The sequence below is a fragment of the Apostichopus japonicus genome, chromosome 15 (genome assembly GCF_037975245.1).
Source record: "Apostichopus japonicus isolate 1M-3 chromosome 15, ASM3797524v1, whole genome shotgun sequence".
In the NCBI taxonomy this organism is placed as follows: domain Eukaryota; kingdom Metazoa; phylum Echinodermata; class Holothuroidea; order Aspidochirotida; family Stichopodidae; genus Apostichopus; species Apostichopus japonicus.
In genome coordinates this window covers 2705438-2717429 of record NC_092575.1, presented here as the reverse complement: position 1 = coordinate 2717429, position 11992 = coordinate 2705438, and positions in this window count along the sequence as shown.

Genomic DNA, 11992 nt, shown 5'->3' with positions numbered 1-11992 from the left:
ATAAACATAACAGTAATTCTTTTTCTAGCTGAGCTTCTTGTTGATCTCTTTTTAAGATATTTTTCTATCCAGGAAACCGGACAAAATTGTTGAAAATGGAAAAGCTTAAAAATGCAGAGGCAGCATTGAACAATGATCCATGAGAGTTTGAAAACCTGAGTCAGTGATGATGTTAATATCAAATACATTGTTGTCTTGCGGATGCTAATGATGAAGCATTGCCAATAATAGGCCTCATTGTAACACAAGAGTGGTTTGGGCAATTAATCTAATTAAACCAAATTTTCGACAGTTATTTACTAAAGATAACGAATTGATTTTCAGACGTGAATCTATTTCTCTCGACTGCAAAAACTTCCATATTAGATAGAAGATTTTAATGGAAGGAGTATCTGTCCCACATATTCTCGTTTTCAGAAAAGAGCATAATTATACACACACATATGCGATAAAAGAAACATTAAGAGGGGGGGGGGGGGTTGTAAGCATTGTTTATTACGACAGCATATTGCTTTCTCAAGTTAGAAAAAGGGTGCCATTTTCTTTCACTTCTTTTCATATTTACTTATCTTTAGTACTACAGAGTTCTGACTCATTAATTTGTTTATGCCAGAATTAAACAGAAGAGAGCCTTCTGTAAATTGCTGCCCTTTAGTAGCTTTTGTGTTGTCAGCATTTAATCTTTTCCAGTACTTTGACAAAACAGTCAATTGAATGCAACAAGAAAGTTGCACCCTTTTCTCAGTTTTGAGACACTCTTATAGGCTGCTGACTTGTTAGCTTCAAAATAACCATTTAAGCTCTGTTACAAAACGTCCGCATAAAGTGACGTGTGAGATGTGGGAAAGAAAAGAAAAAATGTTTAAAATAGAAGGAATTCGTAAATAAATATGTTAGGGAGAGATATAAATGCAGAGAAAATATACGAAACAATGTCAGAATAATGACATTAATTATTTCTTAATTAAGTACTTAGCCTTGGGTTTTGCAATTTTTTTGCAAATGGACGCGACCAATCTTATCTGTATTTGAATGAGGACAGCACACAACTGGCGTCAATCTATCTCCGATTCCTGCACAGAGTCTTCGGAATCACTTTCAACCACGGCTCCCTAAGATATGAGAATGAACCAAAATATTGGTGTGTATATTTGTCTGCTTTCAGTCTGAGTAAGTTTTTACTGAGTGTGACAAAAACGATACGAGCAACAAACAAATGTAATGTTAAAAGTTAAAGGCAATTTTTTTAATGCTTACTCAAACTGGGAAACACGTAATTAATCGACACAAGATAGTTATTTCTTGACCATAACTACTGGAAGGTCATCCCTATTTCCCCAATGAAATACGTCAGATTATGGTAACCGATGCAAAAAATTTGAAAACAATTTTATCGTCACGAGTATTTTCCCTCACTGCGACATTTACTAGTCTGTAAAACAAGAACAGTTCTCAATGACCTGGTAGTAATTCGGAGAGTTAAACTTTCATGTGTAGTAAATCTATAATTGTTCCTCCATTTTTCTTCTATCAGTAGGTGCCAATAATGTTAGTCTAATCAATTTCATGTTCCACCTGAATTAATATTTTAACAATTGTGAAATTGTTCTCCATAAATTTTTTTAAGAAAAATTATTTCTTTTGAAGATGGACCATGAGATTAACGGCTGCGAAGACTTACCGAACCACCCTGGCTGCCGAAGGCTTTGGCTAACTTGCAGGCCAGTTTGGTTAAATGGAACACTAACGCTAACTGAGATATTTCCTCCATGCCAGAGTTTCTGTTGATGAGCGATTGCACGGCTTCTTGGAATGTAACATAAGCACGATCGTATATTACCTTTCTTATCACATACGTCGGTATGGGCTGGTTCCGACCCTGAAGGTGTAACGTAAAGTTTTTAAATTAGCATTTTTTTTTTAAATCTTTAAAGTTAGCAACCAAGACTTAATTTTTAGCCAAACTCTAACATCGACGTGTCGTGATTGTTCGACGAGGCTTGAAATGTTTTGAGTGGATGTCAGCTTCCAGTATCAATTTTGGTTTTCAAGAAATTGGCCGTTGGAATATGCAATAAAGTACCTGAAACGCTCCAGCAATTCCTGCTTTGAACCTTTCTTTCTCAACTCCACTATTATTCGAAACGAAAACGATTGCAAACATAGGGTGTAGTAAGTCAATGTAATTGTGCAGTTATATATACATCACAATGCAATTCCTACTTTGTTTTCTTCTGGGCCAGAAAGCAAGCCGAAAGGCCGAGTTGATTACTGGTCAGAGTTTCATACTTGGCAATTGTTGAGAGTTTTGTGTTGCACCGAAGGAACTGACTTGATCGCTTGTGTATAAGACTATATAGTTCAATTACATTAATCGATGAACCTCAACTGTTTAAAGAAATTCCCCCGAGAAAATCATCTTACAAGTTATCAGGTAATTGTTTTTCTTATTTTTTATATTTTTTTTTATGTTATTCAATTTTTATTTTGGAGTTTTGTTCCTTTGACCAAATTCTATCCAGTTTATGTGTATATTTATTACATTCAAATGAGGAAAACATTCGATAAGCATTGCACTTGTTTGCTTTTTTGCATTTGTATAGCTTAAATATTGTATATCAATTAACATGATGAATGTTTTTTCTGTTTTTGTACCTGTCTCTCTAGATTGTTTTGTATATCAAAATAACGTTTATACTTTGCTAAACATTCATGTACTGTACAAAATTGCTCGAAATAAATTGTTGTCATTGTCATTGTTAAGAGTGATGGGCTGACCTGTCCCCCAAGAACTTACCCCCACAAGGAAAATGATACTTTATATGCCCACAAGTACTATTATGAGACACAAAATGGAAGGTGAACATCAAACCATTCATCCAGATGGGAAAAACCTTGTGGACGACTAAATCCACGATTAAGAAAACACCTTGAGGAAATGACTAGTTTCTATTAACGTTGTGCAGCACTAAGAGCCGGTTTCCAGTTCAATAAAGAAATGGTAGAGCGATAACGGCTAAGAGTTTTGCGAGGAAAGAGATAAGGGTGGACCCAAAGATAAAAGAAGTAACATTTGAATCTGGATTCCCCTCCTCTGTGAGTCTTACCCTGGAAACCCCATCTACCGTCCTTCTGTTGCGTCTCCCTATGGCATCATTCAAGTCTGAAGCTGCAGGGTTGAAGGAGAGGAAACAATGGTCTTGAAACTTCATAAATCTCCAAAAACAAGTAAATTTTGCTTTTTCAGAACATTCTATGATCTTCAGAACTCTTCTTCAGTGTCAATTTGCCACGACGATCCCATTCATTGTTTTTTTTCTGTTTAACACTCATTCCAAAAAATCACACATGACCAATTTCAACGGATACAATATTTTTCATTCTGTTACTTTTAATTGTTGTATGAAAACCAGGAATCTAAAGTCAAACGATTTCAACTTGAAGAAGTGGGTTACCGTCTCTTTTCATGCCTTTCCCTAAACTACCTACTTCAGGTACTCCATATCCAATTACAAGCTACACCTATCTATAAAATGCAATGAAACTGATGCTTATATAACTGGTGCCCCCACACAACTTCTGTACCCATATGTATTAAAAATAACTGCATATTCCATCACCGCAAGCAGGGTACCCCAAAACCACCATCGTATAACTAATACCAAATCTCCATCTGACTGAAGGCACCATCCATCAATGACCGACCGGGTTGCGTCATATCGTAAAGCATAGCCCGAATCCGGCACAAGGTACTTACGTGACCAAGAGACTCCTCCGGACGAAGCACCATTGCCAAGGAGGGACCGGGACTCTTCCGCTAACAGACTGGCATTGGCCTGGCTCGGTCCCGCTTCCTCCCCTCGTCCACCGGTATCAGATTCAAAATAGTACTTCTGTACCACCTTATCCCCGATCTGAGCCAGTCTGTTGCCTATCCTCTTTGAGAGCTCCTCCTGCTTGTCGACAGATATCTGCTCAAACGGAACGTCGCTACCAGATGCTGTAGACGACACAGAAGAGTAGTATTAAACATATGGAGGGATGAAATATTTCTAAAGTTGATATATTCCAAAACCTACTGGTTGGATATTTACGAGTGAGGAGCTTTGCCGAGACGACTCCATTCATTGTTTTTTTCTTCTGTTTTACACTTATTCCAAAAAATCACACATGACCAATTTCAACGAATACATTATTTTTCATTCTGTTACTTTTAATTGTTGTATGAAAACCAGGAATCTAAAGCCAAAAGATTTCAACTTGAAAAAGTTGGTTACCTTCTCTTTTCATGACCTTCCCTAAACTACCTACTTCAGGTACTCCATATATAATTACAAGCTACACATATCTATAAAATACAATTGCGTCATATCATAAAGCATAGCCCGAATCCGGCACATGGTACTTACGTGACCAAGAGACTCCTCCGGACGAAGCACCATTGCCAAGGAGGGACCGGGACTCTTCCGCTAACAGACTGGCATTGGCCTGGCTCGGTCCCGCTTCCTCCCCTCGTCCACTGGTATCAGATTCAAAATAGTACTTCTGTACCACCTTATCCCCGATCTGAGCCAGTCTGTTGCCTATCCTCTTTGGGAGCTCATCCTGCTCGTCGACAGATCTCTGCTCAAACGGAACGTCGCTACCAGATGCTGTAGACGACAAAGAAGAGTAGTATTAAACATATGGAGGGATGAAATATTTCTAAAATTGATATATTCCAAAACCTACTGGTTGGATATTTACGAGTGAGGAGCTTTGCCGAGACGACTCCATTCATTGTTTTTTCTTCTGTTTTACACTTATTCCAAAAAATCACACATGACCAATTTCAACGAATACATTATTTTTCATTCTGTTACTTTTAATTGTTGTATGAAAACCAGGAATCTAAAGCCAAAAGATTTCAACTTGAAAAAGTTGGTTACCTTCTCTTTTCATGACCTTCCCTAAACTACCTACTTCAGGTACTCCATATATAATTACAAGCTACACATATCTATAAAATACAATTGCGTCATATCATACTGGTGTGTTAAAGGGTATAAATTGGCTTTTAAAAACTGTCATTAGGGGCGTATTACCCAAGTATTTATATTGTACAGAGTGCGCCCCTGGCGCTTTGAATCTGACAATCTTTACACAATTTTACACCGAATAACCACAGTGGTTATTCTTTAACACACCAGTAGAATCACTGTGGTCGAGTGGTACGGGCTTAGGTTCGTGACACGAAGATCCGGGGTTCGATTCCTACCTTCGCCTGATGAGTCCCAAAAGGACGAAACCGGTCGTGAAGTGGAATTTTCCTGGTGTATTATTCTTTAATGATTTACTATATATATATATATATATATATATATATATATATATATATATATATATATATATATATACATACATACATACATACATATATATATATATATATATATATATATATATATATATATATATATATATATATATATATATATATATATAAACAATGCCGGGAAAGAGAAGGTGGGGCGAGCTGCTTTTAAAGAAAAGTCACCCAGAACCTGGGCACGAAATACCTAACCACGAACCGACTGATCCGTCATCCATCCCAGTTCCCTTGCATCGAGACTATGACTGTGTGATCATTGTCAGGTGTGTTGCATGGATTCCAAGAAGGAGAACATAATGCTTCACATGATCTTAGTCAAAAGGCCGATGGAGACGAAAACAGTGAAGATTTGTAGCTAGTTTTAAAATAATCAATAGTATGCAGACACTTTACGTGGTTGCTTCAAGGGTTCTAAACCAATGTTATAAAACATGAACAATGATGACTCTTATGAAACGATTTGTCAATTTCTCGCATCGCATTACATGTTTACGTCATTTATTTTTCGTTCAGTTTTCGTTTCCTTATCACCGCAATCATTACATTGATATCTTTCTCCTTCAAGTGTATAAAGTAAACAGAGTAGACATGAACACATACGGCTGTGGAATATACACACATCCCAACGCATGCGCCCGCAATCGTTATATGAGTATTCACATTCAGGAGTTAAAGGCCCAGTCACATCTCACCGGATTGCACGAACGGACAAGAGTACGCACGAAAAACAGTCATCCGGTTATTTCCGTTGGCAAAAGTTGTCGCGCATGCATCTGGGGGTTGCAACGTACCGGACGTTCAACGGCGGAAACGGATTACAAACGTACAAGGGACGGACAGCAACGGACGAACAACGGATGAACAACGGAGCAACAACGAACGAACTAACGAACACCAACGGATAGTAACGAATTTACAACGGAAAATTAACGGATAAAGAACATACAAAACGTAGGAGTACCGGAAAAGTAACGGACATACCGGACTAGCAACGGAGAAGAAACGGCCTAAAACCTGGGCCTCCGGAGTGCCTTGAAATCAGGGGGTATCCTCATGAAGTTGATGAAAGATTTTGGTCTTCCATTCGCAGCTACTGCACTAGTTGGTCATAAAGACCACACTGCCGTCTTCTCTGTGAACCTAGCAAGGCTCTAGACCAGCATTTCAGCCGAGCACGTCTTTTCCTTCACTTCTTGACTTGTTCATTGGTCTTGATGTTGGCTTCAATGATAAGCATCTGTGCTTGTAAAGCTGACACTGTGGTCTAAAGCTTGAATCTTTCTGAAGGGTCCATGATGTATGTGTTGACGGTAGAGGTTATAGGAGCAGAATGAGGCGTGGGACGCTTGGAGTGGACAAGGTGGAGGTGACGCTGCATCTCCGTTCTATGTCCGTCTGTTATACTTTCCTGGCCTGAGTTCTTCCGTTTCTTCCGTGTAACGTCCGTTACCTATCTGTTCATTGTCAGTTCTGTTCCTTTGCACTTCCGTTATTTCTACGTTAGCGTCCGTCGAATATACGGTATATGTACTGCACTTCTACGTTTCATCCGTTCTTTGTCCGTTAATGATCCGGTGAGCAATAGCAATAACCAGAGACGAACGGAGAAATACAGTATGCCAAACGCATACAGAACGAACAAAACGCATGAGAAACTGATAAAACGGAAGCTTAACGGATTAGTAACGAATGAATAACGGAGACATTTTCCGGTGGATGTCCGTTCCAAGTTTTATGCATGTTCAAAATCGACACCGGACAAACCGGACCCTTCCGGTAATGAAACGTAGATGGACGGAGGAGAACCGCATACTAAACGGATACTAACGTACATCAACGGAGTGCCATTTTTTGTCTTCGTTCCCTCTCCGTTATTGCAATCCGGTGAGATGTGACTGGGCTTTAACGCGCGAACTGTATTCACTACGATACAAAGTTGGACAATACAATATGAATAGTGGTAAAATGGGGATTGCCAATATTCCCTATACAGCGATCCGTATGCACCTCAGCCATTTGGCTAAGATCACGTGTAGTATTTGTACGAGGGGAATGGTGATGCACATACGATACGAGGGGAATGGTGATGCACACCCGATACGAGGTGAATGGTGATGCACACCCGATACGAGGGGAATGGTGATGCACACCCGATACGAGGGGAATGGTGATGCACACCCGACCCGACGATGATCACATAGTCACAGTCCCGATGCAAGGGGACTGGGGCTGAGAGCGGATCAGTCGTTTGGTAGGTTGGTTTTCGTGCCCAGGTTCTTTCCTGGGTGACTTTTTCTTAAAAAGTATTCTTCTGTACTATGTATGCATTCGTATAGCCGGTAAGGCTATTAACGACTAGATAACAAGTCAATGCACATACATATATCACGAAATTCCTTACTATTTTGTTAAACCTATACTGTCTAGCAAACCCGTTTGCAGTCTTCATATAGGTCAAGCGATCGCCATTTTAGTTTGGACTGATAATAAATCGGTACGAAACAGATACATTTTTCAGCGTTGAAGTAACTTTCTTACACTTGAGAGTGTAGGCCCTACTATGTATGGTACTGACTTTGTTAACGAATATAGGATGACACAAGAAGGTGGGTGTAATAGAAAATGTATAAGGCCCGGGCTACGCTAATGATTTTATAAAAAGTTTACAAAATTGACTAACTTGAAATAACAATTTTAAAATCCAAACTTTTTGATAACAGATTGTGACTGACGATTTGTGACCGTACCAATTCTCGAGTTATATCTTTATTGTATTGCAACAATATGTACTTTTATGAATTAATATTAACTAATTAATTAATTACAAATATTAAAATGAATTACTATAGTACAAACGACGTTCTGTTGCAGTCTATAGGCAGATAACCTACTTGATATGCAACACACGAAAACTATAGGCTTAAGTAAATCTGAAATTGTGTGAAACCGACATTGGAAGACCTTCGACTTTAGCCTAAATATATATTTTTACTTTTATTTAGCTCATAATTACTGTACACATATGAACGAAAAAAGAAGAATCATACCTTGTAACGACATCTTTCTACAGAATATATGACAATCTTAAGTTGCAGACTTTTACGAAACTGTAATGTATACTATAGTGTAAAAGTTAGACGAGACCTGCAGGTTGAAGTTGGATATTGGTTCTACTCATTTCAGCGCGGCACAACAAACTTTAATCATTCAATGTCATGGTTCAATGGGCTATTCCATTTACTATAATAGGGTTTTTTATCAGTATAATCGCTTATTTTATTTACTTTAGAAGGCCATGATATTTTCAGCACGTTGAAGCCGGCACAGAAATGTAACATTGCATGTGTGCAGCGCTTCTGTTCTACCACAGAACTGCAAGTAATTTCTGTGGATTGTACAATAATAGTCTTTTTATTTGTACAACTTAAACATATATAGGCCTATAGTACAATTATAGTCAGTACTTAAATTGCGTTTACTTTGATGGAACATGGTGTTATGATGAGCATTTTCATCACCAAAAACTCACCGTTTTACATAGGATTTTTGCTCTGCCTGGTGTTTCATATCCATTCATCGCGTCGTTTCGTAAAGAACTATTAGAAAGATGTGACCTAAAGTGAGCATATCTGCTAACAAATACAGACAACAATCTCAAGCTTTGAGATGTATTCGCCTTTTCACTTTTTTTTTCATGAAAAATACATTCGCGGTGTGGTGAGTTCATCCATGCTACGTATGCCACAAGACATGATATGTGTTCAATCACAATATTTTGCCCAGAATCCATGTGTTCTTCTGTTCCACATAGAGAAAAGTTAGTTGTATTATAAATAAGTTGTATGTATAATCCACTATAATATGATCTTACAATGCAAAGAGAGCCGTCTTCGATGTTATCCTTTTTTATATCGATCAACTGGACACTGCAAGAGCGATTGATTAATACATTTATTTGTTAATCCGAAAAAATCCCTTCAACAGAGGCAGCCATTGTCAGATTAATTGTCCATTGAAAAAGGCCTCGTGTAGGATTTAAAGTCGAAGTGTGTGACAGGAAGGTGGTTAGAGGACTTAAAAACACCAACAAATCTTCCGGCGGTCTGAAAACACTTTTTAACGAAGGACACATAATTACTCTGGAATTCAGTTTTGTTCAGTTAAGTCAAGTCAAGTTTCTGAGATAGATAGCCTAACAGTCTACTGTCATGGAGGATCAAAAATTTTGGGGATCCGATATGATGAACAGACATTCGATTTCTGTCGTGTCAGCGGTGAGCCTGAAAGACTTGAACAATCTGAGAGTATAAACATCTCACAGTTTGTCCAGCTATAATATTCCAACTTGACTTTGTTGTTGACCTAACATATTGTTTTCAATCCCATTTACGTAAGCTATACAGTTAAAGTATAATTTGTGTTTTCGACTCCGGTGAATCCCTCTGGATCGATGTCCTCAAATTTTCAAATGTCACCACGAAGTCTAAAGATCACAATCGTTATGCCTACAATATCTTCTTTTTCTAATTAACTTTAGCCTTAATCGCGACAGACCAATGCACCGATCCTGAAGATACAAAACAAAGTGTAATAAATCCACTTGATAATGTACAAATATGAAGAAAAATCGTCAAATAACGACTTAGTACTAGAAATGATTGTACTCCGTTAGTAGGACACCTATACTATAGTGGCTATGTATAGGCAAGAGCCGTTATATATTTGAATCTGTATACAGAAACTAATACATGCCCGCCGCACTATAACAGTGCGGTAATGTACTATATTGATATAGATCATACACAGAAATGAATACTGCGTCATCATATCGTATCAAGCGGCCATTTTCCAGGCCTCGAATATATAATATATGCGTCACTGATTCAAAGAACTTCATGGCAAGCCGTTTTGAAGATAAATTAAAATAATTTCATAATTACATGAGTGTGGTTAAGTAAAGATAAATAAGAAATAATTTTGAAACAAATATAGAGACATTCCCAAAGTTGTATGGCTGAATAGTAAAACAAATACAGGCGCGTATACAGGGGGCGTTGGGGCGCGCGCCCCCCGGGTATGAAAAAGAGGAGAGAAAAAAAAAAGAGAAGAAAAAAGGGAAAAAAGAGGGGGGGGGGGAGGGGAGGAGGAGAGGAAGAAAGGGAAAGAAAAAGAAGAAATAGAGAAAAAGGAGAAATGGAGGGAGTAAAAGAAAAACGCCAAGACACCGGGAACAGAACGAGGAACAGTGACATCATTATAGCGCTGATCCCTGTTATATACACAGGGTAGCCAGTGACGGATCGAGGATTTCGGAAGGGGCGTGCGCCTCATCCTACCCCTTACACCGACAACTCCATTTTTGACGTTTCCATTTTCCCTCTCTCCCTAATGTATTTATATATATACTATATATGGTCTATCATCACGCGTGTGTGTGTATGGACGCCTTGAACAATTGTTCAATTGTGCTATGAAACCAACTGTGGCTGGTCTCGAACTCGACCGAGTCGTCGGGGAACATGACGCATTTCGGGAAGGGGCGACCACATGAGCATATTTTTTTATGATATCGCTAGTAATTTCAAAATAGCAAATGCTAAGATACAACTAAAAAGGCCTGGGAAGTGTCATTTCCAGCGATCTGGGCGGCCTTCTCGGCCAAAATTTTCTTGTACGCTTCGCGCCAACTCATGGTGGCGCTACGCTTAGATAGTTTGCCTACAGACTTCGCCCCTCCCTTGGCAAATTCCTCGCTACGCGCCTGCTCAAATTTGTCAAGCAAACAGCAGATATCATATCATATCAGTGAGCATGAAAATGGCGTTCCAGGGTGAACAGCTTCAAAACTGTCAGTGTGTATAGTCAAAGGCGAAACAGCCCAATTTGATTTGGGAAGCTGTAACGCCTTGCCCGAAAAATATAACCAGCATTTTTCGCGGCGCGCGTTCAACATATTAATGTCAATATCATATAAGCAAGCATCGGTTATTACATCACATGCCATCGTGTACCGTACGGTCCGTGAAAGTTGCGCAGTACACCGCGGGATGCTAATTTAAACAATAAAATGTCTTATGTAGATGAAGAAAAAGCATGGAGGTCCAATTATGTCAAAACTCTCTCTTACATTAGTAATGGCTAATTAGTCGGCCAAGCTTAGAACTTTATTTTAATTACCAAGGAGATGATTTTTAATTAATTTCCTTTAGATGTAGCAATGTATTGCAATTTATTTTTCTTTCAGTAGGTGCCCGAAAAATTCTCAGCATATTGCCCGAATTTTCAGAAAAAAATATTGGGGGGTTGCAGTCCCCCGCCTCCTACGCCTATGTGTGTAGTGTTCGGTTTCGGAAATATCTGGCATTTGTTTCATTTCTTCAACGAAGTTTTATAATAGCCGTTACAAGAGATTTTAGTATTTGTAATTGTAACACAAAATGATTTATACGGGTCGGCGAAGAGTTTATTTCAATTCTCTACAGTATTTCCGTCGACAAAAGGATTGCTATTTGCAAGAAAATATTACATTACCATTATATTCAAGAACCCCAACAACGCTATATTATTAATAACTGAGTAAGAAAGAAAACAAAACAAGGGATATTCAATGATTGCTACGTT